Source organism: Lepisma saccharinum, chromosome 21 (assembly GCF_977018435.1).
Source record: "Lepisma saccharinum chromosome 21, izLepSacc3.1, whole genome shotgun sequence".
NCBI classification, from domain to species: domain Eukaryota; kingdom Metazoa; phylum Arthropoda; class Insecta; order Zygentoma; family Lepismatidae; genus Lepisma; species Lepisma saccharinum.
In genome coordinates, this window is record NC_139249.1 from 56,241,577 (window position 1) to 56,257,066 (window position 15,490).

Consider the following 15,490-nt stretch of genomic DNA (forward strand, 5'->3'; position numbering starts at 1 on the left):
CGTTCACATATATCCATTTCGGCCCTGGTAAAAAAGCCTATTTTGAAGGTAAGTGTGTATATTTCTTGACGTTGGTGTTTCTTTCAGATGTGATCGGGTTTATTTGGTTAGGAGTGTTCGATTCAATAGTGTTACTAATTTTATGTTTTTAGGTTTCATGCTATAGTAATTTGCGTTTTTTTAGGTTAATAGTGTTACGTTCAACCACAGATAAACGTTATATAGTATAATACATTTATCTGTGGTTTAACACTGTTATACTCTGTCTCCTCTATCTCTGGAGCAAGGCCGCGCATAGCGGTAGAGAAGGGGAATAATCGAGTGGGCAAAGCTGCAGAATACGCTGCTGCGAAGGCTAGTAACTGCAGTTCCTCCTCCTCAACGCAATTCCATTCCCTCTCACGTGTTCATTGGTGGAGCCATCTCGCGTCAATACTTGCACAGAGACTTGTTATTGTTTGCTTGCACCATAGATAGTCTGGACAGAGTATAGAATTTCCGTTCTTTTTTTTTCATTTTTTTTTTTCATTTATGTGCGTCCATACAATTATAATTCGTGAAATAATAGAGATACTCGAATTGGACGAAAACACTGAAATCTGCTGATTAAATAAATAAGAAGACTAATGTTTTAAAGTTTACGGTCTGTCACAAACCCTGTCTGATGCATAATGACACAATAACAAACACAAACCGAGAATCGCAACAGCAACTTGCAAGGTCATATTTATCATATTTCGCTGATTAGTAGACCTAAAAAAAACGTTCGACCACTTCCAAAGAGCACTTAAGTTAAACTACCTTGCTTGAGGCTAAAATTGGCTTATCGGCGACACCATCAATGAGTATTTTACTATCTCTGATTGTTCCTTCAAGCTAGAAGAAGAAAAATGTTCTAATTTTCCTCAGACGTCAACATGTTCCAGAGCAGACCAAGGCAAAGCTAAGCATGGTGATTCTACGCTTGCTGTTCGGTAAGTTGAAAATTTTCAAATTTATTATCACACGCAGCTCCACTGGTACTCTAGGGCCTGCACTGGTACAGCTGGATTACCACAAATAGAACTTCTCAGTCAGGTTAACAGGACCAGTCCCTGACCTTATACCTTTCTTTAGTTGCGAATGAAAGGTTAATGGACATTTATTACAATAAAGCCGTATTTATTGTCCATTTGCACAATTGCAATAAAACTTAATCACTGGCAATCCTGAGTCGAGTTTGCTGATGCAGATCTGCTAACAAATCTGTAAATTAATCTTCCAAGATTAATCAAGGGTCTGTTGGTATCGCACGAATCGTAGCTCGAAACCTTAGGTTTTTGAGGAACTAGCCCAAAGCATAAGCCGATTCACCCGAAGGTAAGGGTAGTCCTCCCCTCAGGGTTAACCTTAATACCAGCGTGTCGGTAACTGGATAAGAAAAAAGCCGAAAAATACAGAATTTGGTCCCTTTTTATACACAAAAGTTGTTGACAAAATATCAAGGTAACTTGGTCGATATTTACAGAATTCATGTATTTGTGTGATCATGTAATCTAGGCTTCTACAATATTTACATAAAATAATTAAAGTTGGTAATTACATACCTTTTTAAAATATTTTTCAAATGCCAAGTTAGGTTACAAAATAATAAACTTTGATATCTAAAATAATTGCAGATTCATTCCAGAACGTTCGAATCTCGTGCATGGCACAGATGAATGCATGTGCAGATGCTGCAGTGCTGTTTCACAAATGTAAGCACTACCAGGTTCGACTGGGGCGACACAAATTAGTTCCCTGAAGTTATCTGTCCTGAGTTTGTTGATTTGGTATATTGGTTTTCGTTTGGTAATGTTGCGATAGAACAAGGATTATTAAATATTCACTTTATGCAAATATACAGGTTTGTGAGGACCGCATCTACACTTGAAAATGACTAAACCCAGTAAACTGTGCAAGTCTCTGTGCTCACGAGGAACCGAACCCAGCACCTATTGATGTCACGGTGCAATAACAGGTGCCAACAACTAACCAGTTTCGGATACTGTGAGGCCGTACATGTGTAAAATCAAGTGAAGTTAATAGTGTCACCAGTTATGCTCATTTTTCACGAGTTATCTGGTTTCTAGAGGAATCAACTTTTCAAATGACCATTTACACATACAGTACAGTGGGATCCATGAGTGTTACCTTGCAAATTGTCCATTGTGCACTTTATTTGACTCAATAAGAGCTTCAGTAATTAAAAGAAAATTCAAAAGAAGCTTTTGACAACTTCTGTACCAGCATACAATACATAAAAACCCAACGCTTAAAAACACGGAGGATGTAAGAGAAAAATTAATGAAAATACTCATGGACATTTTGCACGGTAATATTCATGGATCTCACTGTACAACCTCGTAGATAACAAGTAATTAGAAGGAGGGAGGGGCGAAGGTGCAAATAAATTTTGGTAGGCTTCTATGAAAATATGCCAAATGGCATAGTGATAATAAATGGGTTACGGGTTTGATACTCGGTGGAGGCAAAAGTGGTTCGGATCCAACTTTAAACTATAGGTCCAGTCCCGATTAACCTTCCTGTTCATAAAGTGAACCAAAACTTAAAATATGCCAATGAAACTGAAAACAAAACTACTATTGACTTGCTTCATTTTTGCTTGCTTTGACCATAACAATTGTCATATCTTTCAGAGTAGAAGCAATAGTTTGCTTGTTGTCAGGACGTATTTAGACGTGTCCAGGGCATAGGCGTAGCTACGGGGTGTGCCTGAGCACACCCTAATGGGCTGCTTTATCAAAGAGAATTAAAGACAGATATTTCAATAAGAGAGAAAATAAGCGGCATTTTGTAAGAAGTTGAAAATGTCATTACTTGGTACAAACGTGTGCATTATCGCTGATGTCTATAGATTTTCGATTCTTTGATGTCATTGGAGAAAGAAGATATTTACTGCATTCTACTCTGTACTGCAGCGTCTTTCTTCTATACCTGTCACAAGCTGCACGTGTGAGAGAGCTTTCTTCAAGCTTACCCAAGTTAAAACTAAATTAAGAGCAACTCAGAAGCAGGATAGATTGGAAGCCCTGCTCTTGCTATTTGCGGAACAGGAAAAAGCTTATCTATTGATGTAAATGAAGTTATTGATGAGTTTAAGAACATTGTACCTTTTGAGAGATGTCTCTTGTTATAGATGACGTGTATTTTGATGTATTTGTTTGTAACATTTATGAACATTTTGTGTGTGTGTAATTTCCATGCAATTTGATTTTTTTCTACTACATATATTCAGAAATTTTCAACACTGTCATTTAGTGAATTTATATTCCTTTACAAACATCAGTGCAGTTAAAGAGCCAAGTGATTGTGTTGCAAAATATGCTATTAAAAAGGTACAAGACCTCATTTTTTTTCCTTGTGCACACCCAAATATAAAGTTCTAGCTACGCCTATGGTCCAGGGGGTTCAACCCCTCCCCCCCCGAAAGACTTACTAAGTACTTATATTAAGTAATCAAAATATACTTGTTTAGCATTTGTTGTATAATCGATGTTATTTATTTCCTCTGAACTTGTTGGAAGGCAAGGAATTTGGCTCATACGGCTTTGAAGGACAGTTCCAAAGATTTATGCACACTACTGCTTATGATAATATGCATCAAATATTAAGCAGAAACTTTACTTTTTGTCAATTGAAATAGGCAATTAAAAATGATCACCGTAGAATTATTTTTCCTTGTTGCAATTGGATCTAACTCCTTTTTTGTTATTCAATAAATATTCAATTCTTTATCCATTTGACATTAATTTCCTTGCCAGAACAGTTGTTTTTATACAAATTTGGCGATCTTAACTACACGTAAGCTAGATTTTGATTTTGATTTGATTTAGTTTATTTTACTTCGCGTTTTGTGTCTCTTGGCTAATTTGCGAAGATGGGGATTAGTGATGAAATTATGAAATTGATGAATGGACATTCACAAATAACCAAGCCCAAGCGGGATTCAAACCCGTGACCCTTGGCGTCGCAGCGCGATATGCTAACTACTCGGCCACAGGGTCCGGCACGTAAGCTAGATAATGAATGCATTCAGTTATATTTCTATTCTATATATTACCATATTTTTACCAACCTTGTAATAATAACAATACAATATTAATTAATTTACATATTTAATTAATACAGGGTGTCCAAATGTGCGGAACGGGACGAATAAAACCGAAATACATGCGGTTATTGAAATTTTTTATGCGTACATGTAGTTTGGGGATGGTGTAAAACCTACCGAACCGTTTTTGAAATATGGTCGCCATCTTGAAAGCCGCCGTCTTGGATCGAGATCACATTTTTAAATGGGAATCTAGGCATGTGAGACATGAAATTACACTGAAAAAAGCTCACAAACACGATGGTAGCATTCATTTTTGCAAAACTTTATTCATATTCATGCTACAGGATGTTAATTTACATATTTAATTAATACAGGGGGTCCAAATGTGCGGAACGGGCCGAATAAAACCGAAATACATGCGGTTATTGAAATTTTTTATGCGTACATGTAGTTTGGGGATGGTGGAAAACCTACGGAACCGTTTTTGAAATATGGTCGCCATCTTGAAAGCCGCCGTCTTGGATCGAGATCACATTTTTAAATGGGAATCTAGGCATGTGAGACATGAAATTACACTGAAAATAGCTCACAAACACGATTGTAGCATTAATTTTGCAAAACTTTATTCATATTCATGCCACAGGATGTTAAAGAAGTGATTTCAACGGTTTTTCTCTTTGTTGCAGGATGTTAGAGGATATGCTCAATGTGTCCACCATTGTTGGCCAGTGCAATATTGAGTCGATTCACCCATTCCTGATGGACTTTCGATAAGATGGCGGGTGTGATGCTTGCACAGCACTCGACAATTCTGTCTTTTAAATGTTCCATATCACTAATTTTTACGGAATATACCAGTGATTTCACGTGTCCCCACAGATAAAAATCGAGGCGGTCAAGTCCGGCGATCGTGGTGGCCATTCCACAGGCCCCCTGCGACCTGTCCTCCGATTGGGAAACTGGATGTTCAGATAGTCCCTAACATTGTGACCAAAATGCGGGGGAGCACCATCATGTTGAAAGAACTCAGGAAAACTGCCATCCTCGATCATGAAGCACTTGTATATCCAGTAAGTTCAAATAATCCTCGGCATTGAGGGTACCATCAATGAAGAAAGGTCCTACCACACTGGTTTCCCATGTGCCACACCATACCATCACTTTTGAACAGAGGACTGTCCCAAATGTATCCACCCAATGAGGATTCGATTCAGACCAGTATCTCATGTTTTGTCTGTTCACCTCCCCATTGAGATAAAAGTTTGCTTCATCACTGAACAACACCTTCTGAGGGAAGGTAGGATTTGTAACATATTACGGGACACTTCTTCTGCAAATTCAACCCTGCCGTCAGGATCGTCCTCACTCAGGTGTTGAAGCAACTGGATCTTGTATGGATACCATTTGTGCCTTTTCAGAATCCTCGTAATGGAAGCACGACTCATACCAGTAACAGCAGCATGACTACAGGTAGTACGGTGCGGACTCAACGTAACTGCCGCCAACACAGCTGTCGATGTCGCTTCATCTGTGGCTACCTGATTTGGGCCTGTCTCTCTGAACTTAGCCATCAGTTTCCGAACAGTGCTGTCAAAATGGAAGCTCGTTCTGGATGGCACTGATTGAACTCATCGGCGATGACTTTCCAGCTTCATTCCTCACACATCAGGATGATTTCTGCTTGTGTGAGCTCCATTTCTAAGTGCACCTGCAACAATGAGAGAAACCGTTCAAAACACTTCCTTAACACCCTGTAGCCTGTTACTTTTTGACACCCCGACACCCCAACTGTCCACCCTGTCATCCCCCAACTCAACTTTTTTGTAGTTTGTATTTTACCCACAGAACACAACATAAACACTAAAAAATAGTGAACAAATTGTGATCGGTTAGTTCGTATGAACTTTCCAGCCTCATCATTACCAGTGCGTAGTTAGAGATCGGTTAGTTCATTGAACCCTTCAGCCTAATTATTGCCTATTTTTGTGGGAGCAGGAAAATGTTTATTATCCATTTTGCCTTGACTCATCTCACTCAACAGGTCGCTAGGTGCCGTGGCTTGCCGCGAGTTGATAGCTTCCTGGAGATGAGGCCTTGCTCGAAGAAAAGGTTTATTATCCTTTACGTCAACATGAAAAAAAAACAAAAAAAAAAACTGAGCATTAAGTCAGTGATCGGTTAGTTCGTATGACTTTTCAGCCTGATCATTACCCGTGCGTAGTTAGAGATCGGTTAGTTAATTGAACCCTTCAGCCTAATTATTGCCCATTTTTGTGGGAGCAGGAAAAGATTTATTATCCATTTTGCCTTGACTCATCTCACTCAACAGGTCGCTAGGTGTCGTGGCTTGCTTCTTGACGCTTCTTGACGTTGATAGCTTCTTGGAGATGAGGCCTTGCTCGAAAAGGTTTATTATGATCCTTTTACGTCAACATGCAATCCGGGGCGGTCCAGTCCCCGGGGATCAAGGTGGAAACCTAACGGTGCCACACGAAGCCTTGATCGTGACCTTGACGTGGTCATCTGACGAAGTGAAGCCTGGGCCACTGATAATCCTCCCTGGCAACTTTATGTATATAGAGGTCCTTGTGACCGACAGACGCGGTGGACCCTAGGCCACCAAGAATAATCCTCCAAGGCAACCATTTATAGACCATTTATATGATCTAACAGACTACACGCTACCCTGAAGACGGAGGCAGATTCAGCCTCCGAAACGTAGGTAAATCTCTTTTAAAAAATAACAGTGGTTAAAAGTCCAAAAACTAGAATAAAGAACGTGTATATTGTAGGTTGATATCAAAATAACAGTAGTCTCTGAATTTAAATTGCTACATGATTTTGCAATATACATTTGCCATTGAGAAGTAACTTCAATTAAGTTTTCTCGATACAAATCCAAGTCTTTATAAAACAAATATCCACATTTATGTAATCAGAAATAAGGATTTGGCTCTACTAAATCATGACGCTCCGATCTGGCGCCGTCGGGTTAGGCAATCGCTTGGGTCACCCGGTCCTTAAGCCGCCCACACACGCACTTACCGAAATTGTTTTGAACGTTGGTTTAGTATTGGTATAAATATGTAATACTGCAACGTTCAGCCACATGCAGTATGAAGTATCACACACATGTTTACAGGTATATGTAAAAATAAAAATACAAATCCTGATTATATAATAAAACAGTGTCATATTGAATACAGAATATTTTCAACTTCTGCTTGACTTTTCCGAAGAAAAACAAAGGTGCCTATCTTGCAATGGACTGGCTCATTCAAAAGCATGAAGACTACAGAATTACCATACTTCTTCCTCTATCCTCGCAAAAATTCATTCATATTATACCTTGCGTTTTCCTTAATTCATTGTCGGTTTTGAAAAAGGAAATACTGAAATAGTAAACGCACAAGCACAAAAAAGACACTCAAAGTGGGTGATAATCCAACATTATTGATTCTGCCCATTTCGGAGCTGAATCTTGCGTAATTTCTCACCTGTTGTGTGCGACGTTTTTGTGTACAAAAGTTATGTAATCTGTTGAAAGTTATACATTGGGGACCTGTAGGAGGGATGGGGTAAAAGAGAATTGGAGGGTTGATATTGATATGTTGTTTTAAGTCCATTTTATGCACAGTAAGGCTAATCGGGACTGGACCTACAGTTTAAAGTGGGATCCGAACCACTTGTGCCTCCACCGGGTATCGAACCCGGGACCCCTTGATTACAAGGCGATGACGCTACCACCCGGCCCTTCTGCCCCCTCCGGTTTCGGCGCCCGCGGTGATGTGATATAAGATAGATTGGAGAAACCTTCACCACTGCATTTCTCGTGAAATTCTAGCCTGATTTGATTCTAGTCTGACTGCCATGCAGGAGACTCGCCGTGGTGATCTAAGATCGGATTTTTTCCGGCTTTGTACCCTCATAAAGGGCCTCCAGAGCCCACTCAGGATCAAATCAAATTTTACTCTGTTGGGGGGGGGGGGGGGTAAAGGCAACCGGAGCGTGGTGCTGATCACATCACCTCCAAGACATAGAAAATATGTGAGGCACTACCCCCATATACCCTAAATATGCCTTCATGACACAGGGAACTTTACCTTTACCTGTACATATATTGTATTTATCTCTGTACTTTGTCAACGGCTGAGGGCCCCCTAGAAACTTACTTGTCTCCGCCAGCCGCCACCCCGCACTGCGGAGTTTTGCGGCTTGTATATCCGGCACTGAGGGTGACCTGTAATTAGATGTATTCCCTGAAAGGGGTTAAAGTAGAGGCAATTTGCAATAAATTTGACCATATAATACCCCGTCTGAAAAGTAGTCGTTTTCGAGATAATCGAATTTTTATTCTTTTTTTATTACAATTTTGCACATAAAAATACGAATTGAGGAAAAACAGCTCATTGTATGGCACTTATTTCAGCGTTTTCGGATAGCTAACAAATAAGTGGTTCGTTGAAAGAAAGTGTGTCCCAAATAATAATCACATGTAAGTAACGGGTGAGTCTAAACTTATTAGTGGTGATAAAAAAATTCACTGTTGGTTTGGGTCAAAATGCTGTCGAGCGTGAATTTCCGTTTCTATAGTTTATGAGTTTCCGGTAAAGGGCTCTGGTTCTTAGTAGCTGTTTATAGTTGCAGTGTGTATTGACAGCAATTGCCATCTGACATGTGCAGTTGATTGTTTTCGTATAATAGCAAGTTCGGGTCAATCTGACACACACCACATCGTTTACGTTATCATTTTTGTAGGGTTTGGTGCTGTGGAGCGAGACTTGAACAAAAATTTGGCCAACGATTGTGACGCTATACGTCGTTTGATTGAAAATGAAGAGTCAGGTGATAATGTGAAAATTGATAGTGATGATTCTGAGCTTGTAAGAAGTTCAAACAGCCTGCGTGTGGCATATGTACTGTGAGATTTTGCATATATTGTGACCCAAGTTAAGTGGTGCAGAAAAAAAAGAACTTTTCAATTCATAAACAATTTATGAATGTCAGTGTTTTTATTCATGTTTATTTTCTTTATTCCATATACTGAACAATTATCTTGAACATTAGTTAAGTTCAGAATTTTCAAGAAAAATATCAGTCTCTATAAACAAGAAAAAAATGGTAAATAATGGTTGATATTTTTTTATATTTTAGTGTGAAGAAAATTGTAAGCAAAAATATGTTTTGCATACTTAATTAACATTAATGTAATCAATAAAAATTCAATTTTATAAGTATTTGATCATATACTCTCAAAATAAAGAAAAGAAACCCTGGGTCATTTTGACCCGCACCACAGTACTAGCGCTACTAAAGTCCACCACCACAGCAGTTAAGGGTTAATAACAAAAATGGAATGACGCGTACTGTACAAATTATTTAAATTACTTCCTTGTGTCTTCAGCTATCCAACAAGGTACAAATGTTGCTAACATTTGTGTACAAGAAATAATACTTCATTCATTTTCATGTTAATTTCCTTAGAAGCGCGCTATCTGGGCCACTGTTACTCGTGAGTCATTCCATGCCAAATCAACACAGATAATTATGTGCAACTTCCAACCTGACCATCTACGATTTTCATGAAATTTGGGGAGTTGAAACTATGAATGAAACTTAGTAACTATGATTTTTTTTAGTTTGGTGCGTCTTGTAATTGTTAAATTATTCAAGGTCAAAGTTAGCATAAATTGCCTTTTTTGAGCCCGCTTAGCTATACTAAATCTGCTGTAACTCCGCCCCTATTTCGACTAGGAAGCTTAAATAAAGCATATTGTACATGGAATTGAACAAGCTTTCCAGTGATATATAACAAGCCTACCTTTGAATAAAAATGTAATTTTATCACGTGGCCTTGACCTTTGACCTTGAATATCTCAAAACATGTCATCACCAAAAATCGTGAAAAAAAATATATTTGGTCCCTCATACGATACTCTAAAACACATCAAAAAAATCATTTTGGGACTGCAATGGGATCAGAAGATACAAAATAATATGTGTAACTATGTGACTGATAAAAGCCCCATTATTTGAACTATGACGAGTCAAATGTCCCATAACACCCCCTACAAAATGTAAAGGAGTTATCCTGGGAATAATTGGTCATGAAAGAAATAGGTTAGGCACAGGGAGATCCCTAGCCGTGTGTGTGAAGTGCAGGTCCGGCATATTGTTGACCGCCATATTGAATTCAACGCAAAAATTTCAAAGGAAAGGGGGTGATGTGATATATCAAATCAGGCTAGAATTTCACGAGAAATGAAGTGACGAAGGTTTATCCAACATATATTTAACCAGCAAGAAATTATTACTGCATGCTTGTAACCATTAACTTCTTTTCGAGGTGTTAAAAACAAAGCATTGGAATGCTCCTAACGTGTTAGGAACTCATCTAGATCACGTTGACATCTCGAGAGAGGAAGAAGTATACGCACCATTGCATATGATTTTAATCAGCGACATTCACCAAATATTTGAATAGTGATGAATATTGGGAAAAGTATCTCAAACAATTACGTGACACTTCCTTTGGAATGAAAAATTATTCAGTGACGAGGCTAATTTTTATGTTCACGGTGAAGATAATAAAAATAAAATGCAATACCTGTGATTTGCCCAGCAGAATGGTTGTTGCTGGTAAGCTAATGATGTGGTATAGTGTATGGAGAACTGGAATGGTTGGTCCATATTCAACAACGGAACCTTAAATTGTGAGGGCTTCTTGGATTTGTTAAGTGAACAGGTTTTTCATTCTTGCTTACGGGATATGGCATTTTTCCAGAGTTTTGAAACAGGACAGAGTGTGACCACACTATGTGGACATTGTGGCAATTTCTTCATGGTAAAGTTCTAGATAGATTGATGGGCAGACAGGGATCTATTAAAAGGCCTGCACATTCCCCAGATCTAACATCTTAGGAGTACTTTTACCTTCAGAAACATTTGAAGAGAATGGTGCATGCACTAAAAGTCCGTGATATTGACCATCTGAGAGAAGGCATAGTTGCTGCTTGCGATGTTGTTGCACCTGCTACATTGCCAAATGTTCTATGTGAGTGTAAGAGACGTCAACGAGTGTGCTCACAGGAACATTATATTATATGACAACATTATAATGTGCATATATCGTAAGTGAAAGATGTGCGTATAACGTTTTGCTGGCTAAAGATACGTTGGATAAACCTTCGTCACTTCATTTCTCATGAAATTCTAGCCTGATTTGATATATCACATCACCCCCTTTCCTTTTAAATTTTTGCGTTGAATTCAATATGAACCAAGTTGAAACACGTGAGAAGTCTCAGCGAGTAATATTTCCACCATGAGCCGGGAAGAAGGTGGCAGGGGGTGGTGTTAGCCAATGGGGTTAGCCCATAAGACACCACCCGTGCCCGTTTTCGCTTTGGCACAGCGAGGGAACTTTCGCAGTGTTGACACAGTTGCCATCTTCAGAGATAAGTCTCTACGACGGATTTGTAAGACCCGTTGGGAAAGTAATTCTTGAAAAAGGTAGCTACTATCTACTTTTCTGCCAACTTTTGGAGAAACGAACCTAGTATTTTTCCAAAGTTAAATGAACATTTTGATAATAGATAGATGCGTCATGATGTCATCATGTCACCACGTTAAAGTTAAACTAAGTCGGTATTGCTGCTACAACCATTTTTCGTCTTCTTCTTCTAAGAGACCCGGCCCATCTCCGCGGCGGAGTAGTTACCACTGCGCGCTTTGATGGCACAGGTCTCGGGTTGGAATCCTGGCCTGGATAGGTGTTCTTTGTGAGTGTCCCTTCTTCAGTTTTAAAGTATCATCAGTAGGGTGCGTATTTTTGCTTATTTGCCTTCTTTATTCCTTTGCAGAAAAACATAGGCTTTAATGTTTAAAGTTCGTTTCATGGTGTTTATAGTCCGAAAATGTATTTAGTGCGTATAAATGCCTATTTTGAGGGTTAGTGTCTATTTTGCTTAATCGTGCCTAAACATGCCTATTCTACCTTTTTTGATAACTTCAGCTTGTTTTATGCGTCTTTGACTTTCCCTACATTCAAGAAGGTAAGCCATTGGTTACATTGAACTGACTGAAATATGGTATTCGCCAAATTTGAGGGTCTCAAGGGATGTCAGATCTTTGGGAATACCAAATAAATGTCCTTGAATCAGGGTAAGCAAACTGGACAACCTGTTGGTGATTCATACTTGGACAAAACGACGTCAACCTACTCCTTCCTTTTTTCCACCTGAAAACTTTTAGTGTCAACCGGTACTCATCTGCTTTGTTGAGCGTGTGATAGGAGATAGGCAGTTACGTGTGGAGATATCGTGTTCATATGTTTAAAAATGCCAAAGCACAAGGCGGCCAGAAGTGTATTAAACAAAAGATGGATTGATGCAGAAGGTTGTTTTACTGCTGACGGAAAACTTGATTTTTGTTATTTAGCGCCGCTTTTCTCCACGTTTGGCTAATCGCATCGATGAGGATGAGTGATATGATGAAACTGATGAAAACAATCCCAAGCAGTGGGGTGCACAAGGGGTGGTTAATGGGGGTTATAACCCCACCTTTCGCCCAGCATTCCTAAAAAAAAGAACGTCAAAGGTAGGAAAATATGACAAAATGTGGGCTGACTACCAAGAAAAAATATACATAACCCCTCCCTTTCAAAAATCCTGGGCACGACACTGCTCACAAGGAACACCCATGCACAAGCCGGGATTCCAACCCGGAACCCCTGAGTTGTAGCCTTGATGTACTAACCACTCGGCCACGGAGGTCCCCCCAGACGGAAAAGTAATTTTCTGTCAAGCTGTATGAAGCAGACATCTTTAACTGTTAAATTACTTCCAAATAAACATTTTCTTTCACATGGGAAATATCACATGTACCTAGGTACTACATATGTATAGTTTTATGTATTGGACATGTTCAAAACTCTGAGCTGCTCTCGTATAAATTCCCACTCCTCAGAAAATGTTTTTCTACCTCTCGCGTTGTTTGGGAACAAGGATAAATGGTGAACAATGCACACTGTGACGAGCCTTCAGCTTACATTACCTCAGTTCTAAATGTAACAATGCTATGTTATGTGACAAACTTCGTTTAGTGGCTTTGTGTTGAATATGGAGAATTACACTAATAACGTGTCTTGGCTCTAGTTGCAAGGATGCCATCCGCTCGCATGCCGACTCACTTCGAGCACTGACACTAAGTCAAACGATATTATTTATTCTAAAATGTTATGCGCATACACAGATGAACAGCTCATTACTCGTGCAAAAAGTGCAAGTAAAATACATTCAAATAAATAAATTAACCAGGTTGTGTTATCCCAGCTTCCCTGCAAATGATAATTTGATTCAAACTATTGTCAATTGTTTGTGAAACATATGTGCGCGATTAGTACAATGGGTAACAGAAATTCATTTCTCCAAATTTTAATCGAAACATCCTTTAAAATATTTTTTTGTTAAAATGGTGCAAATAGTTTTTTCATCCCTTCAGAACAATTATTCACGTAACAATCGTTAGCTCAAGTTCTTTCTGCGAGAATTACTTTAAGTGACGATTCTCTGAAATTTTTGAATTGTTAGCGCACTTTTAAACTGGAATGCTAATACAGTATGCATGTGCATTGGCATGCTAATACAGTATGCATGCCTATTTTAATGTATTTTTATTTTGGTTGCCTATTTTAGAGCCCCTTTTTAAGTGCCTATTTGCATCATTTTGGTGCCTATTGCCTGCCTATTTCAGAGGTTTTTGGTGCCTATAAATCCGCACCCTAATCATCACACATCCTCATCTTCGCGATCATCCAAGAAAATTTAAGTAAAAGATACAAAATCAATCAATGAAAATTCGTACATTAGGCTAAAACTTAATGAAGAAGATTTCAGGCTTACTTCTGCTCCGTCCAGTGCGTTCGATATTGAGCTGCTACATGTGCAAGTTATTACCTTACCTTACCACATGGCGCTACAGCTTTGGCTTTGGCCTCCTCAACTATGTGCCTCCATCTATTCCTGTCCTCTAGAATCTCCCACCATCTTTTCACCTTCACGTGACGCAAATCTTCCAGGACACCATTTTGTCATTGGTCTTCCTCTTCTTCTTGTTGAATAGATTTTTTCTTTCATCACTTTCCTTTGCATTCTATTCTTTCCCATTCTCTGTACGTGACCCAGCCACCGCATTCTTTGCGATTTAATAAATCTCACAATATCCTCTTTCCATATATTTTGCGAATCACCCTCCTCTCAAATCTGCGCAATGCTTCCTCTTCTGTCTTATTCATTACCCATGTCTCTGAACCATATGTTATTATAGGTCTTATTAACGTTTTATATATGGTAATTTTGAGATTCCTGTTTATTAGTTTGCTCTTTAATAATTTCATGTTTGCATAATATGCTTTATTCCCCATGTATATCCTTTCCTTTATCATGCTATCTTTTTTATTTTGTTCATTTATGATCAGCCCTAAATATTAGAATGACCTGACTCTTTCAAAATCCTTCCCATTTATTTCTATTCTTTCCTCTCTATATTTGTCAGGTTTTTGGGTAACAATCATGTACTTTATTTTATTGACATTTGTTTCTAGTCCTAACCTATTTGCAGTTTCTTCTAATCTCTGGTATGTTTTCTTTAAATCGTTTCCTGTTCGTGCTATTATTGCAATGTCATCTGCATATGCGCATATTTGAGTGCTCCTTGTAAAAATTGATCCTCTCTTATCTACCTTTTGAACGGCCACGTGTAATGCTAGTATGAAGAGTGTGGTTGACAGTCCATCTCCTTGTTTGACTCCTCTGTAATATGGAAATTCTCTACTTGTTTCATACCCTACTTTCACTTGCTCTGGTCTGTTTCATTGTCATTTCTATTAAATTTATTAACTTGATGGGGATTTTTAATTCTTGCATAGCTCTACTCAGTTCGGGTCTCCTTATACTATCAAATGCTCTTTTGTAGTCAATGAATAGAATTAGGAGGTCTATTGCATATTCATAGTGTTTTTCAATTATCTGTTGTATAACGAATAATTGATCTGTTGTACCCCTGCCTGGTCTAAATCCACATTGATATTCTCCTACTATAGCTTCAGTATATTTCTTCAGTGTTTCATTAATAATACTAGTAGTGACATCAACCCGGTTCTGCAACACCAAGTTAGCCGATTTTTTTTTTACAATTTAACCTCAGTGATAGCCTTTTATGACGAGTTTTTTGTAGATTTTATAGTGTTCAACGATATTTTAGTGCAATTTTCACGGCAACTAAACGCCTGTTTCTGCAACACCAAGTAAGCCATAGTGTTCCCAACCCACGAAAATTTCACCATATGATATTTTACAGGCGAAGCTAACCTACAAATAGGAGTTGGCAACACTG

General features: G+C 38.6%; 1 protein-coding gene across 1 annotated transcript in view; it reads right to left on the reverse strand.

Annotated features, from left to right (window-relative positions):
- LOC146004285 (transferrin-like) overlaps nt 1-1,687 on the reverse strand; it is a 219,343-nt gene extending 217,656 nt beyond the window's left edge. The window contains exon 1 of the mRNA XM_083142995.1: nt 1,587-1,687. The gene's annotated coding sequence lies outside the window, so the exon portion shown is untranslated. The remainder of the gene's footprint in view (nt 1-1,586) is intronic.
- Nucleotides 1,688-15,490: the final 13,803 nt, after the last annotated feature.